This window comes from Melanotaenia boesemani, chromosome 12 (genome assembly GCF_017639745.1).
Source record: "Melanotaenia boesemani isolate fMelBoe1 chromosome 12, fMelBoe1.pri, whole genome shotgun sequence".
Classification (NCBI taxonomy): Eukaryota; Metazoa; Chordata; class Actinopteri; order Atheriniformes; family Melanotaeniidae; genus Melanotaenia; species Melanotaenia boesemani.
Genome location: NC_055693.1, coordinates 37,064,134 through 37,081,520, shown reverse-complemented (window position 1 = coordinate 37,081,520; position 17,387 = coordinate 37,064,134). Strand labels below are relative to the sequence as shown.

General features: G+C 43.8%; 1 long non-coding RNA gene across 1 annotated transcript; it reads left to right on the top strand.

Moving 5' to 3' along the window:
* The first annotated feature begins 255 nt into the window (after positions 1 to 255).
* Positions 256 to 16,906, top strand: LOC121650736. Its single transcript, XR_006012326.1, has 3 exons — positions 256 to 266; positions 5,344 to 5,350; positions 16,715 to 16,906. It is a non-coding gene; the product is annotated as an uncharacterized LOC121650736 (long non-coding RNA).
* Positions 16,907 to 17,387: the final 481 nt, after the last annotated feature.

Genomic DNA, 17,387 nt, shown 5'->3' with positions numbered 1-17,387 from the left:
TTGGCCTAAGCCCCGCCCACTTGAAACAGGAAGTGCCTTTTTCCTTCAGCGGGTTCCCTCTCATCAGGGATTAACCTCACACACTCAAAAGTGCTTGAGATCAGGTCAAACCCTTTCATGATATTAGAGAAAAAAAACCTCAAGTTCCTTCCTCAAGCAAAACATGGCAAATGGCGTCCACCGCCATGAAACAGGAAGTACTTGTAACTGACCCAATGTTCTCCTGATCTCCACCAAACTTGGCAGGAAGGACAGTGGTCAGGCCTGTAACTGATTCAAATACACATATGCTGGTAATATGGCTCTATAGCGCCCCCTGTAAATATTTAATCTATCAGCTCCAACCACTGCTTTGAACGACATGGTAAAATGTGTCATATTTATGTAACATACCAGGACAAACAAAAAAATTTCTTCATGTCCTGATGTTCTTAACACCATAGCCCCACCCCCTGGGAAAAGGAAGTCCCACCATTTTAACCCTTTATCCTCTGTAAAACTATTTCTAACTCATTAATATCATCCTTCATGAACTCATGGTTGAAAATATGACTGCTTTCTTACAGCAGCATGATTAAAATGGCTTCCTGTGACGGTTTAACTCATTCACCATTATACAGGAAGTGGCTCTAGACCAATTAAGCTAATATTTTCCTCTTCTCACATTAAAACAACTTTAGCATCTCCTAGTGGCCACGTTGAATTTTCCTCTTGATGAAATCATGCTCCAGTTTGTGGGAATTCAACACAGTTTGTAAGAAACAAGGTCATGAATGCTTCAGATGTCATCACTGGAAAGGCTGAGTTGCAAGTTGATCCTCTCATGAGAAAAATCACCTCTTGATTGGAGATAAACTCTGGAAGAATGGGTATATGGCTGTGGGCGATAGCGGCTGTGCTGCTGGAGGGAGGTTGCGGGGTGAAGGGGCGGTGCAATAGGCCGAAGCGGCGCCAGAGGTGCGAGGGCCTCCAACGCTGCTTGCAGCTTTAATTATTATTATACTCCTTCTAAGCGCTTCGACCCCAAATTTGACCCCCTAAACACCCATGAAAAGTTGTGAAACTTGGCACACACCTCAAGCCTGGCGAAAATCGGATATTATAAAGTCCGCATACTATTCAATGCAAAATTGCCTCAACAGCGCCACCTAGAGTCACCAAAAATCACCACATGAATGGGGCCCCGGAAGTCTACTTCAACGTAGGAAGACGAAACTCGGCACACACGTGTACCACCCCGTGTTGACCAAAAAACTCAAAGTAACACCTGTCGCCATGGCAACGTGGCACCCGCCATCTTGGTGTGTGCGGCCATTTTTTTGCCATTTTTTGCACTTTACACACATCGTATTTTAACAAACTAGTCTGAGGGGATTCGTGCGATTGCCTCCAAACTTGGTGGGGACCTTCCTGACAAGTTGGGGACCAAACGCTCCTCAAATCTCTCTAATAGCAGAAAGCGTGTTACCGTGGCAACCGACGGAAAATGACCTTCTCGCCATGAAACACGGTTTGCTCATATCTCCATGGGAATGCATGGGATCTGCACCAAAGTTCAGAGTATTCATACCTGTCACACCCCAAGTGCAGCACAGAAGTCAATCGAACACCTGTTGCCATGGCAACGGGGTGGCCGCCATCTTGGATTTCACTGCCATTTGAACGAACTAGTCTGAGGGGATTTGTGCCACTGACACCAAACTTGGTGGGAAGCTTCCTGACAAGTTGGGGACCAAACGCTCCTCAAATCTTTCTAATAGGAGAAACCGTGTTACCGTGGCAACCGACAGAAAAAGCCTTCTCGCCATGAAACACGGTTGCTCAGATCTCCATGGAAATACATGGGATCTGCACCAAACTTGACAGTATTCATACCTGTAACACCCCAAGTCCAGCAAAGAAGTCAATCGAACACCTGTTGCCATGGCAACGGAGTGCCCGCCATCTTGGATTTCACTGCCATTTGAACTAACTAGTCTGAGGCGATTCGTGCGACTGACTCCAAACTTGGTGGGACGCTTCCTGACAAGTTGGGGACCAAACGCTCCTCAAATCTTTCTAATAGGAAAAAGCGTGTAACCGTGGCAACCGACACAAAAATGCCTTCTCGCCATGAAACACGGTTTGCTTATATCTCCATAGGAATACGTGGGATCTGCACCAAACTTGACAGGATTCATACAGGTTGGGTCCTTAACGCATTACACCACCTGTTGTCATGGCAACATCGGGTGGCGGGGTCCAGGCAGCTCGGACCCGATGGATGCCGCTTGCGGCTTTAATTATTATTACTATTATTGTGATTATTAGGGTCCGAGCCATACAAAGTATGGCGAGACCCTATTGTAGTTGAAATGTTTCTTATTATTATTATACTAAGCGCTTCGAGGCCTAATTTGACCCCCTTAACACCCATGAAAAGTTGTGAAACTTGGCACACAGGTCGAACCCGGCGAAAATCGCGATATTTCAAGGTCCGCATACACTTCAATGCTAAAGTGGCTCAACAGCGCCACCTAGAAAATATGAAAATGCCCAAATGAATGGGGCCCCGGAAGTCTACTTCGAAGTAGGAAGACGAAACTTGGCACACATGTGTACCACCGCGAGTCGAGCAAAAAAGTCAAACTAACACCTGTTGTCATGGCAACGGGCCGCCTGCCATCTTGGTGTGTGCGGCCATTTTTTGGCCATTTTTTGCACTTTACACACATCGTATTTGAACGAACTAGTCTGAGGGGATTCGTGCGATTGACTCCAAACTTGGTGGGAACCTTCCTGACAAGTTGGGGACCAAACGCTCCTCAAATCTTTCTAATAGCAGAAAGCGTGTTACCGTGGAAACCGACGGAAAATGACCTTCTCGCCATGAAACACGATTTGCTCATATCTCCATAGAAATAGATGGGATCTGCACCAAACTTGACAGGATTCATACGTATGACACCCCAAGTCCAACAGAGAAGTCAATAGAACACCTGTTGCCATGGCAACGGACTACCCGCCATCTTGGATTTCACTCCCATTTGAACGAACTAGTCTCAGGGGATTCGTGCGACTGACTCCAAACTTGGTGGGAAGCTTCCTGACAAGTTGGGGACCAAACGCTCCTCAAATCTTTCTAATAGGAAAAAGTGTGTAACCGTGGCAACCCACGGAAAAATGCCCTTGCCATGAAACACGGTTTGCTTATATCTCCATAGGAGCACATGGGAACTGCACCAAACGTCACAGGATTCATACAGGTTGGGTCCTTAACGCATTACACCACCTGTTCTCATGGCAACACCGGGTGGCCGGGGTCCAGGCCGCTCGGACCCGATGGATGCCGCTTGCGGCTTTAATTAGGGTCCGAGCCATACAAAGTATGGCAAGGCCCTATTGTTCCTGAAATGTTTATTAGGGTCCGAGCCATACAAAGTATGGCAAGGCCCTATTGTTCCTGAAATGTTTATTTTTCTCCTTCTTCTCGTTCTCCTAAGCGCTTCGACCCCAAATATGACCCCCTAAACGCCCATGAAAAGTTGTGAAACTTGGCACACATGTCAAGCCCAGCGAAAATCGCGATATTCTAAGGTTCGCATACACTTCAATGAAAAAGTGGCTCAACAGCGCCACCTAGAATTAAAAAAAATACCCCAATGAATGGGGTCCAGGAACGTCTACTTTGACGTAGGAAGACGAAACTCGGCACACACATGTAACACCCCGAGTCGACCAAAAAAGTCAATCGAACACATGTTGCCATGGCAACGGGTTGCCCGCCATCTTGGCGTGTGCGGCCATTTTTTGCCCATTTTTCACACTTTACACACATCATATTTGAACAAACTAGTCTGAGGGGATTCGTGCGACCGACTCCAAACTTGGTGGGAAGCTTCCTGACAAGTTGGGGACCAAACGCTATTCAAATCTTTCTAATAGCAGAAAGCGTGTTACCGTGGCAACCGACGGAAAAAGCCTCCTCGCCATGAAACACGGTTTGCTCATATCTCCATAGCAATACATTGGATCTGCACCAAAGTTGACAGGATTCATACCTGTGACTCCCCAAGTCCAGCAAAGAATTCAATCGAACACCTGTTGCCATGACAACGGGGTGCCCGCCATCTTGGATTTCACTGCCATTTCAACGAACTAGTCTGAGGGGATTCGTGCGACCGACTCCAAACTTGGTGGGAACCTTCCTGACAAGTTGGGGACCAAAGGCTATTCAAATCTTTCTAATAGCAGAAAGCGTGTTACCGTGGCAACCCACAGAAAAACGCCTTCTCGCCATGAAACACGGTTTGCTCATATCTCCATAGAAATACATGGGATCTTCACCAAAGTTCACAGTATTCATACGTGTCACACCCCAAGTCTAGCAAAGAAGTCAAACAAACACCTGTTGCCATGAGAATGGCGTGCCCGCCATCTTGGATTTCACTACCATTTCTTCCACCCTATACGCATCGTAATTGAACAAACTAGTCTGAGGGGATTCGTGCAACTGACTCCAAACTTGGTGGGGACCTTCCTGACAAGTTGGGGACCAAATGCTATTCAAATCTTTCTAATAGAAGAAAGTGTGTTACCGTGACAACCGACAGAAAAAGGCCTTCTCGCCATGAAATACGGTTTGCTCATATCTCCATAGGAATACATGGGAACTGCACCAAACTTGACAGGATTCGTACCGGTTGGGTCCTTAACGCGTTACACCACCTGTTGTCATGGCGACATCGGCTGGCGGGGTCCAGGCAGCTCGGACCCGATGGATGCCGCTTGCGGCTTTAATTATTATTAGGGACTAACATTTTCTCTCTAATGAAACAAAACTGTAATTTTTCTAGTGTCTTTGGGCTTCATACAGTAGTTTGTCTATTATTTCTCTATCAGCAGTGTCAGCTTGTCACTAATTTTCAACTTCTTATGACTGAGTGAATTGTCCATGACACTAACTGCACAATGATTTGTGATGGTTTGCTCATATCTGCAAACAAATACATGGGATCTGCACCAAAGTTGACAGTATTCATACTTGTTAGGTCCTTAACACATGAAAACACCTGTTGCCATGGAAATAGGTTCCCTCTGGTTGGAGAGAAGTGCTGGCTTTCTACTGTTTAGGACTCAGCCACCTCCATGTACATTATTTGAAAACAATCACACAGGTACACCGTGCTGAGTTAACCCATCTATGCCTGTCCCATGAAAAAATGGTAAGAAAAGTACACATTTTTAAATATGATTTGGCCCTTTAACCAAATGTAAATAATGGTATCTACCATTTATTACCATATGATATATTAAAAATAATATAATATGGTTTTCTGCTTCTGGGTATCTATTAGGGAACAGAGGACAAGTATGACATTGTGTTCAACAGGATTTTGAACAAACTTTATTCCATAAATTGAAACAAACTGTCTCAGAAACTGTATGTGACACATATGTCACGTCACGCTCTTATGGCTTGAGCTAAAAAGGTGAATGACACGGGTGGCGGGGGCCAGGAGGCTCGGACCCGATGGATGCCGCTTGCGGCTTTAATTATTATTGTTACTATTACCAACTAGTTGTGTAATGATCTACTGGCTAGGACGATTTTAGCTATATATGTTGTAAGTAGTATGGATTACATGGTTTTCTGTATAATGTTTTAAGTCCCCACCCGCACTCCCCACACCCTTTCTGTCCCTCTCTCTCCCCTCCCTCTTCTCTCTACTTTCTTTTCTATCTCTCTCTCTCTCTGTCCCCTCCGGTCGAGTCCAGCATTAAGAGTCTGATTTAATAAAGTTTTTCATGTCATCAAGAGGGACTTTATACATGTAGTATAAATCCCTGCTTGATAGAGTAAAATTGCCCAGCACCAGACAGCAGCCAGACAATCATTCTGTTTGCAACGATGCTGGACAAGACAGGTTAAAAAAAAAAAAAAAAAAAAAAAAAAAGGATTTCAGAACCTGTTCATAATTTCCCTTCACCACATGCATGGCACCTAAAACATAAACCTGCCTGTCCAACATCTGCACAGGACCATTAATTTAGAGAAGACATCCTCTTGTTTAATCTTGACACTTGTTAGATATCTGAACCTGAGCCATCAGGCTGTATTATGACCAGCAGATTTTACAGCTGTCACCAGCAAACCTCAATTAATAAAGAAAATAATATAAAATAAATGCAAACAAAATGCTCTCTGATTAAATGGGCTACAGTTCTGAGTCAACATTCTGCTAATTTCCTCCTCAGAACGAGCTGAACGACAAACAAACTACAGGAGAGAAGATGCTGGGACAGAAAAGCAGCTAATAACCGACAGTCACGTCATGATTCAAGGAGCGACAGGAGAGGGAGGGGGAGGAGAGTCAGCAGGCGCAGAGCGACTGGACAACGTTTGTGCAAAAGTTTATGAAAGAAAAAAAGTGTCAACAAGCTTGAAGTGATCGCAAACAACTGACCTGGGACGCTTTTCGCTTCCTTCTATTTCCAGACAAACTTTCTCTAAAACACTCGGTACAACACACTCAGATAAATGAGGCAAGACGTTGCAAATAAATGGCTGTTAGGAGAGCTTTAAAATGTTTCATACACATCAGGGGATCAATCATCTGCCAATCCAGCAAAGGAACAAGCAATAATTCATTAATAAATTAGAGAATTTTTACTTCGTGAAAATGTAGTAAACATTTTTCATTGTTCCACTTCGAGCACAAGGCAAAAAGATAGTTTCACATTCAGTTCTGTTTCACTGAATTTTAAGTCCAGAGCAGGTGACACAACCGCAGAGTTTCAGAAGGATTGGTGACGTAATGTAACGCGATATGGAAGAGTCACGTGACATTCGAGCCTTGATTCAGATCACGGAACATTGTTTCACATCAAACATTCCACGTTAGTTTCAGTACGGACCGGAATACCGTTTCTATCCCGCCATCACTAGTTTCAACCAAATAAACAGAACAAAAGATAAAAAACTGATTAAACAGAATTTTATGTAATTTAGCTGAACTCAAATAGAAAGCAAAACACACACAAACCTGGGACAGTTGGTGTCTGCTGACCACTGAGCAATGATGAAGCTAATATTGTTAAAATCAAATCAAACAGGTATGGACTGTTGAAATCATGTGAAACAGTGGCAAATGGTATGGACTCACCCATTTTGTCACACCGGGCATCGCTTCATCTCGCCATTTTTCCAAGCCTTCTCCCAGAATCTGAGAGCTCAGTCCCCTAGATCCTGTCCAAAGGTACTGTTTGTTCTGAGAGTCACAGCGACATCACACAAATGCTTGCCAACTCGGGAAGTCACGCTGATCACTCCTATCTGTTTTCATGTCAATTAAATGCACAAGGAAGTTATGGCTTTCACTGATAGTGATCAAAAGTTCATCTGTCCAGTGGCAATCTTTTGCTTTGGAGTTTGTGCAGGTGTGGCTACCGTGCCCTTTGGTTTTGGAAGCTGAAATTCGGAGGCAGCCACCCCTGACCCTGGTCCTTTCAGTGTGCTAAATTCAAGCTAATCGGACGGCATTGAATTTTTGCCCGCGAGGGGTTAACTGCCTGGTCAGTTTTCAGGTAAACAAATTCCACTTTCTCAGAGCCAACCAAGCTTCAACCAAGGCAGTGAAATCGTGGGGGAGGTGTGTCTGTAATAGTGTACGTGGGTGTGCTTGCTTGTGTATGTGTGCATGTGTGTGTAGTAAGTTTAAGTAAGTAAGCAAGCCTGTGAACTTTCTCCCAGTTGCTTTCTCCAGTCTCTCCCCAGATGATAGTGGGCCGACCTTGGGAGCTGATCCAGGAAAAGTCCACAGCCCGAGAAGATGGGAGGGGGAAGGATGGGAGCAGAGCATACATTTGCATAACATTCCAGGGGAACTTGTTAACCAGCCATCCAAGGCCAGTACAGGAAGCCAGATGAAGATAACAGCATTTGTTTTGGTTCAGGCTAGAGCTGTTTCGTCTGCCTTGAGTCGCTCAGTGGTCTCATGACGATTCCAATTTATCCGAATTTTGGGTCAATTTCCATCCAGCCGAGCCGACAACTTCTCCAAGTTGGTGTCCACCCCTTGTACGAGCTCCAGAACCGCAACCAGCTTGCCATTCTGAGCTAGAATAGCCTCCGGTTTACGATTAAGCTCCTGCAACACCAAAGTCTGATTGTTCACAGCTCGACGCACACCGGCACAGAAATCCGGCAGCTTGCCAGTGGTCCGAATGTTGCGATACGCCAGGAAACCACCCGCTCCAAACAGCAGAAACCCAGTTATCATTAATCCAAATGTATAGATGTCCTCTGCGTCTTCAAGGGAAAGAATGGACAGACACATGACCTTCCACACCCCCAAGGAATCCATCACGTATCCAGCCGCAAATGTTCCACCAAGACAAGCGGCTCCCCTACGCCCATTTTTTGCATATTTATCTAACAGAGCCTGTGTCTGGGTCACATGGATCTATTCTGTCCCAAACACATGGCTGGATTTGAGATGTCATCATGCTTGACTACATAATCTGTCAAACTTTAGCCTTCACTAGTACCCTAGCCAAGCCTCTCAGAATTTGACCAGTCAGAAGACACTTTAACCAAATCCTGACCCCTCTGTTTTACTGAACATGAAAGCATACCCCGTGAATCGGCTGTTCTGCTGCTTCATGGCAGATCGTTTAGTCAGCGTGCTTCCACCAGGCGGGCTGTGCTGAAGCAAACCTGAAGGGTCTTTGAAACATTGTGACGCTCTGCTCCTCCATAAATACACAGCTGTTCCATTTTTGATGCTTGGAAACTGTACTTTTGACACATGGGTGGCTGTAGCTCAGGGAGAAGAGCAGAATTCTGCCAGCCTAAGTTGGTAGGTCGATTCCAGGCTTCTCCTGACTACATGTTGAAGTATCCTTGAGCAAGACACTGAAACTCACACTGCCTCCTGATATGTCTCTCGGGAAATGAATATATGTGATAGGATAAAAGCACTTAGTATAATAACAGAAGTACTGTATGAGTGAGTGTGTGAATGGGTGGATGAAACATAGTGTAAAAGTGATTAGTCAACATGACTAGAAAAGGGCTATATTATATAATCAATCTCCTTTCCATCTCCACCTCCATTTGATGCCCAGGGAACCTTATCTGAGTTTCTACCTCCTTATCTCGGCTTATCCAACACCTGCTTCTAGACTCCTGGTTTCCAGTCTAATAACTACCTCCAGCAAAGCTCTGCCCCATCAGAGTCTGATTGCCAAACATCATATAACTCTGCATCATTAGATTTAGTTAGTCCCTTTCAACTGATATATCCTTTTGGACTTTGAAATTTGGATGTGATGTAGGCAATAGACAAAGGGCATCAATAAAGCCATAGGGAAAATGAAGAGAACCATCGTCATCCTTAGATTTCATCTACTAAATAAAATGAATATTTTTCAATTTTGCTCATGAAAAAGTATTGAGGAGGGGTTGAGGGAAAAGACATATTCTGAGGAAGCAGCAAGATGAAGAGATGAATTGGTTGGGCTGGTGGGGGTGGGGTAGGTAAGAAAGTGAAGGGGAAAAGAGGTGAAAAATTAAGGAGAAAAGGATGAAGTGAGTGCCTGAGTGAAGGAGAGACTGACAGATTGAAAAGCTGAGGCAGTGACTGAATAAGGGAATGAGACATGGCTGACTGACAGACAGAGAAGGAAAGTGAGTGAGAGAGAGATTGGGTGACAGTCTTACTTATGGAGTCCAGGAATCAGAAGCACAGGGATGTGATGGATGAATAGATGAGCCATGTGAAGACACAGGGGGGCACTGTTGTACTTGATACAGACTAACTGGTTGTAGGGAGATTGTTATGCGAGCAGGGCATGTCACAGTGATGGACTTTCCACTAAATCTTTACACAACATCCAAATTAAACAAAAGCAGAGATACCCTTCTTTCTACTCACCTCATAAGTGGCAGCATTTAATAAATATTTTGTACGCCGTAATATTACAGTAAGGACATTCTTTAATCAACTGTTCATAACCAGTGACAGTTTTATGCAATAAATGAATAATGTTGAATTCTCACACGTATTTACAATATAACATTAAATATTCAGACACAGCTCATGAGATGATAAGAAGAGTGGTGTTTAAGAATAAACAAGACTGAGAGTGTACCGCAGTGCAAACATGAATGTGTGGTGATGATTTTGTTGCAGAAGGCTGACATCTGTGTACATGAAATCACTGTCAGCTTGGTCTTATCTTCTGTCAGATGTGGGGAAAACATCAGAGTACAGAAATGTTATATTTCTCTCAGTCACATCAGTAGTTGGAAAATGTTTCTGGCATCTATGAACACAAGTGATATTCACACTTTTGTCAAAACTGGTTAACACATTGCTAAGCACAGAAGACTTCACTAAAGTTTGTGGAAAGCCAGTGTCAGCAAGGGCCTTTACCATATGACCATTAACTTTAACATCCACAACGTTTATGCATAGTTGTTCGGTTGTCATTCACATCATGATCATCTGCACGTGGTACCATACATAATTCAACAGACTTAGATTTCCTTAAAGGACAAAATGAAGCTTCATGACCAAGCTGCTGACAATAATAACACACAAAAAGTTTCCTGGAATATGCAGGTGTCTTACCAGCCCCAGAGTCCACCCTTTCAGTCCAATTTGAGCCGCATTATTTGCCCTCCTCAAACCGTGGCTTTTCAACAGTCACCTTTGACCTGGAAGGTTCCCGGTGTGCAGCCAAGTTGTGCTCTGCCAGATCTGCCGCTTCATCTCCCATCTTAGGATCATGTTCTTTCACCCAGGTGTGTACATCCGGATGGAGCATACAAAGTTATTGCTCTAAAACAACAGTTTTCCCGATTTGTTCTCTACTGAGATTCTCTGGTCGCATCCAGCTCTTGTAAAGCCCCTTAATCCGGTTGTAGGTTTCCCGCACAGATTCTCCTGCTGGCACAGTATTATTCCGAAACCGTTGTCTGTAAGTCTCTGTGATAAGTTGTAATATGCCCTCTTACTGAGGAGGTGAGATAATGTTTATTTGTGGTGGAAAAAATGATTAATTCGTTACTTATGGTTGGAAACTGAGTTAAAACAGTTGAAATAATAGTTAAAACAATAATCTAAGAGATTGCTTAAGCCATGTTTTACAGCGATCCGTTACTCTGGGATAGACTGTCTCGCTGCGCATGCTCACAAAGGGATTCAGCGGATTTCCTCATTCGAGTAAATACGTTCACGAGGAAACAGGTACCAGGTATATAATGTGTAAATAACTCTAAACATAACTGTGACAACTGTTAGTTTGTTTTCCTGATGTTCTAAGTAAGTTTTGGTACTGTTATGATGATGTGTGACACGGAATGAAGATGTTAGCTTGGTTAAGCCAGTGTGTTAGCATAAGCCTTGTGTATTAGCCTCACAAGTTAGCCGCACTAGCGCGAGTACATGATAGCAATATTATTAGCAAGCATTTGTGTTAGTATAATACTTTTGACATTTGTTTATACATTGTCAAGTGGGTTATTTTGTGTTTTACAATGTCTATTATAATTTAGTGTGTTGAAAAATTGGTGCTTATTTAAATTATACCAGAAGCTGTATGTATGCTACGAGGGTATGTATCCTACTACTTGGAGTTTCATTAAGTTGTTTACTTATTTGAGTAAATCCGTTCACGAGGAAACATCACTAAGTCTCCCTTGTGATCGTTTCTATCTTTTTACCAGCCACCCCCACGTCCAGGGGTGCAACATCTCTACTGTCACATTAAACTTCTTCAGCAATGCTGCTTTAATGGCATTTGTATGAGTGGGACTGGTATTCATCCATTCCAACATAGGCCTCAAGGGCTTTTCCTGTGAGTAAGGTGACCTCTCATGCAGCCCATTCAATTGGTTGCCATCCCCATGTTCTGGCTATTCGTTCAAATCTTACAAAAAAAAAACCCTCAGGGTCCTCTCATTCCTCAAATTCAGGTATTCTAGGGTCACTTCCACGTGATACTCCAGTCATAGTTAGTGGGTTAGTCTGCTGGTGCAGTAGTGTTGGCAACTGCTGAGATGAAGAGACTGGCTTATGTGGCGGTAGAATAACTCCAGGAGGTGACACCACTGAAGGTAAGGGAGGTTTGGTCTCAAAATCTAGCCCAGGAACATCAGGAGATATTGAAAGGGGATCAATTTGAACCAGATCTTAATGCCCATCAGGTACCACATTGTGCCCCAACTTAGGGATGTTAATTCTTAGCTGTTTAATTTGTTTAAAAAATGACTTCTGTACGTCTAGACGGAGACATGAATGCTCTCTTTTCCTCATAAAAATCTAGGTCAGACTCACAGTTCCAGCTGCTTTGACTTTCGGTCGTACCACCAGTTCAGGCACTCCACTTTCTGTAGCCATGGCTCCTCCATGTAACTGATCAATCTCAGCTGACCGTACAGACTCTTGGTCCTCTATGTCAGCAAAGGAGTTTTTCTTTGAACCCCGGCCTCTTTCACGTCCTCCTCCTCTCATTTGGTCAATATTCTTCCTCCACACTCATCAGGCGTCTTGATCCCACTTCTGACACCAAATGTGACAAGACGATGTGTGAGCAAGGGAAGAAAAAGTCCATTTTTCAGTTTGGGGTGGTAAACAATTACAAGTTTTATTCGAACCGGAAAACAGGCGTAGGGAGCCTGCTTGTCCCGGCGGAACGTTTTCGGCTGGATATGTGATGGATTCCTGGGGAGTGTGGAAAGTCATGTGCCTGTCAATCTTGTCTGTCGAGGACGCTGAAGACATCTATACATTCGGATTCATGATAACTGGGTTTCTGCTGTTTGGAGAGGGCAGTTTCCTGCATATTGCAAAATTCGGACACTGTCGGGGGTCACTGGCAAGCTGCCGGATTTCTGTGCCGGTGTGTGTTGAGCTATGAACAATCAGACTTTGGCGTTGCAGGAGCTAAATCGTAAACTGGAGGCTATTCTAGCTCAGAATGGCAAGCTGGTTGCGGTTCTGGAGCTCGTATGTGGGGTGGACACCAACTTGGAGAAGTTGTCGGCTCGGCTGGATGGAAATTGACCCATAAATTCGGATGATTAGAGTCGCCAGTGGGACCACTGAGAGACTCAAGGCAGACGAAACAGCTCTGGCCTGAACCAAAACAAATGCTGTTATCTTCATCTGGCTTCCTGTACTGGCCTTGGATGGCTGGTTACAAAGTTCTCCTGGAAGGTTATGTTGACGGATGCTCAGTCCCCCCCACTCTCCTCTTGGGCGGGGGACTTTTTTCTGGATCAGCTCCCAAGGACGCCCCACCATCATAGGGTGGCAGAGACTGGAGAAAGGAACTGGGAGGAAGTTCAACAGGCTCACTTACTGCACACACACACACACCACACTCACATACACCACTACAGACACACCTCCCCCGATGATTTACTGCCTTGGTCGATCCTTCCCCCCTCCCTCCACTCCCAGGCGGCTGGTCGACTGGATGCGCTCATGTTCAGCTGCATCTTCACTTGGCCGCGATGGGAGACCCCCCCCCCCCCCGCCATGTGTTTCTTATGTTGTGAATGTCTGAATTTGTGCTTTTATGTACTGAGGCATGTTTTTTTTTGTATCTCAGCCCTTAGGCCCAGCGTGGAGATGCCTTTTTTCTCTAGCCTCATCTTATTCCCCTCATGTTATCTTTTCCATCTATATCTAATACTAATACAGGTGTGCCGCACAGTGGCTGCTGCCTCAGTCTGCCTGATCTGTTTGTGTTTACATGTTGTTGCTGTCTACTCTTGGACGGGTTGTACTGGAATCATTTTCGTTGTACCTGTGTCCTGCACTTGTATAATGACAAATAAATTATGAATCTTGAAAAAAGTTATTATGCCATTCTGCACCCCAAACATTCTACATCCTTCTGGGCAGTCCGACCCGTCTGCTTGGCAGCACTTCCTATATATATAGCCCAAGGCCCCACCCTCTCAATTGTAACTGGTCTATATCACAGCAGACTTCTGAAAAAAATAAGTTAACAAGCTAATTAACAAAACATCGTGATACTGAATATATTCTCTTGTGCTCATGAGTGCAATTCTGCAGTATACACATTAACAATTCAAACAGAACATATTAGTACAATCCTGTCTTTCAACTTCTCATTACCTCCATTCAGTTATTCAATTAAGACTGAGAACATGCCCACACACACACAATCTACAAGAAAACTCAGTGGTAGACAGGCCTCCTCATTGAACAATGACAAATTCTTTCTTAGAAGAAAACACTTTGACAGGGAATGATTGATACTACACACATGAGAAAAACAGTGAATGTTAGGGGCCCATGATTCACCTTTGAACACAAGAGGTAACAAAATGCAGGAGGAAGCTAGTGCTCCCTAACAACTGGTTTTCTTTTTTCTTTTCTGGGTCCAACAGGATGTCTGTTAACTGTCCAAAATGTTTTACACCCTGTATATGTTTCTTTGACACCCAGTCAACGTGAGGATGAATGAGTGAATCATCATTACTGAGGTGTTTCATGTCTGAGGATAAGAAATGTAGATGTCAACACTCATGATTCCTTCAATAAGTATTTAGTGACTTAACTGAAGGCAAAATCACCTTAATGGATGTTATTTTGCAGGTTAGTTTGTTGACATGTCAACGTAGCAGAAGGATATGATGTTATTTCATTATTCCTGGGTTTAATGCAGTAACAAGTCTTTAATGACATGGATACTGGGAGAAATCAAAACTACTTCGTTAGGATTAGAAGTCAAAACTATTCAAGCAGGACAAGAAAATAATCATGCTGAATTCTTTTCAGAATGTCTGTGAAAGGGCAGTACCAGAAAAGATATGTTACAGTTTCTGGATAATTCCTACAGAAGCTGCAATTACTATTTATGTCCCTTTTAAATTTTAGCATGTAGTGACTGGCTGAATAACATTTATGAAGAATTTTGAATGACACTTCCTTTACCTTATTTATGATTATGCATTTATGAGGGATCATTGAAGCTTTTTTTCAGTTAATATCTGAGGCATACTGGTTCCAGTAGAATATTACATATGGGAGTGAAATGACATCCTTCTGGAACAAATTGCTAATTTTCTTATTGTTGTTACCCAGTTGCTGTAAAAAAACTGATTTTCCTCACTGGTGTGTCAGTTGGGTCAGAGAGAGGGACTGAAGTTAATGGAAAGCTGCCTGTGTTTTTAATAACATTAATGATAACATTAATGTACCTAAAGGTACGTCACTGAGTACAAATGAGGATTCTTTGGGGCTGAGCACGAAGTTATAAAGTGACAGGAACTAATTGAATGTGAGAAGTCGTCCATCACTGTTAATCAACTGACCCACCAGTACAATCCCATTCTTAACCCAGTTTTCAATAAAAAGTTATGAAATGAAAATGAAAATGAAAAATACTTTATTAATCCCTTTGCAGGGAAATTCATGTTTTCAGTACAACCCATCCAAGACTAGACAAAACAACATATGATGACACAAACAGAACAGGCATACTGACGGAGCAGCCATTTCTACAGCGCTCCTTGTCTTAGATATAGGTGAAAGGTAACATTAGGGGGAGTAAGATGTAGCTGGAGAGGATAAAAAAGGCATCTCCACACTGGGCCTAAGGGCCCATTATTGAGATACAAAAACACTCCTCAGTACATACAGACATAACTCAGACAATCACAACATCAGAAACACGTGGCGGGGAGGGGAGGGGAGGTCTCCCATCGCAGCAAGTGCAGACGCAGCTGCATTCTCAGAGCGCGTCCAATGAACCCACTGCCCGGGAGTGGAGGGAGGTGGAAGGACAGCAAGGCAGTGAATAACGGGGAGGTGTATCTGTAGTGGTGTACTTGAGTGTGGTGCGTGTGTGTGCGTAGAAGAGAGCATATGAACTTTGCCCCAGTTCTCCCTCACAGTCTCTGCCACCTGATGATAGTGGGGCATCCTTGAGGGCTGATCCAGGTTGAAGTCCATCGCCCGTGAAGAGGGTGAGGGGAGGGTGGGGGACTGAGCGTCCATCAACAAAACATTCCAGGGAGCTTTCAGCCAGCCATTCAAGGCCAGCACAGGGAGCCAAATTTGATAACAGCATTTGTTTTGGTTCAGGCCAGAGCTGTTTCGTCTGCCTTAAGTCTCTCAGTGGTCCCACTGGCGACTCCCAATGATCCGAATTTTGGGTCAATTTCCATCCAGCCGAGCTGACAACTTCTCCAAGTTGGTGACCACCTCACGTACAAGCCCAGAAAGCGCAACCAGTTTGCCATCCAGAACTGGAATAGCCTCCAGTTTACGATTCAGCTCCTGTACCGCCACAGCCTGATTGTTCATAGCTCGGCACACACCAGCACAGAAATCCGGCAGCTTGCCAGTGACTGCCGACAGTGTCCGAATTTTGCGATATGCCAGGAAACCGCCCGCTCCAAACAGCAGAAACCCAGTTATCATGAAACCGAATGTATAGATGTCCTCCACGTCCTCGACAGAAAGAATCGACAGACACATGACTTTCCACGCTCCCCAGGAATCCATCACATATCCAGCCGAAAACGTTCCGCCAGGGCAAGCAGGCTCCCCCACGCCTGTTTTCCGGTTCGAATAAATTTGGTCGATTGCATTTAGGGACCAGCTGATCAAATCCATATCCAAGATTTAGTTTTGGAAGGAGATGCGGAGAGAGGCTCAGATAGATGACAGGACAGTAGCAGGGCCAGTATTGTGTTGCCTTTAAGGTTTTTCTTTAAATAAATAAGTTGGTGTTAAAAAGGTTGATAGGTTTCAATAATATTAAAGGTGGTTACAAATTGTTTCGATAAATAATTCATGGTTTCTTTCCGTTTTTATTAAAAAATATTGTCGATAAAATGTACTTCCGGTTTCCGGCTACGTACTTCCGGTCTCCCGGTTTCCGCTTGTTAGCAAGATCCCATGTGCAAGGAAGACCATACGAATGTTATCAGATGCCATCCGTGCTGAATTATCAGGCAGGAATGCCGTAAGTTCATTATATTATGGTTAATACAGATGAGATTGGATATCAATGCTTATTTCGCTAAGATATGCCTTTGATGCACTAGATGCACTTTGTTTTGTATGTGATGACTGCATTGTTAAGATTAATTTATTTTCCATTATTACAGCTTTCACCACATTGTTCATGAAGGCAATTAAACTAGCTTCAGCCAAGCACCAGGGTCTTCATCTGTGGTTTAACTCGGTGTCACCAACATCTTTGTTGAAAACACTACAGTGATGTATTTCTAAATAAAATATCTCTGTTGTTCCAGATGAGGTATTTATGCGGTGAAAAGGTATGCTTATAAATAAGGGGGCCGTGCTAAATAGACCAGCTTATGGAAGTACGAAAGCTTCACGGGGAGTTTGTCA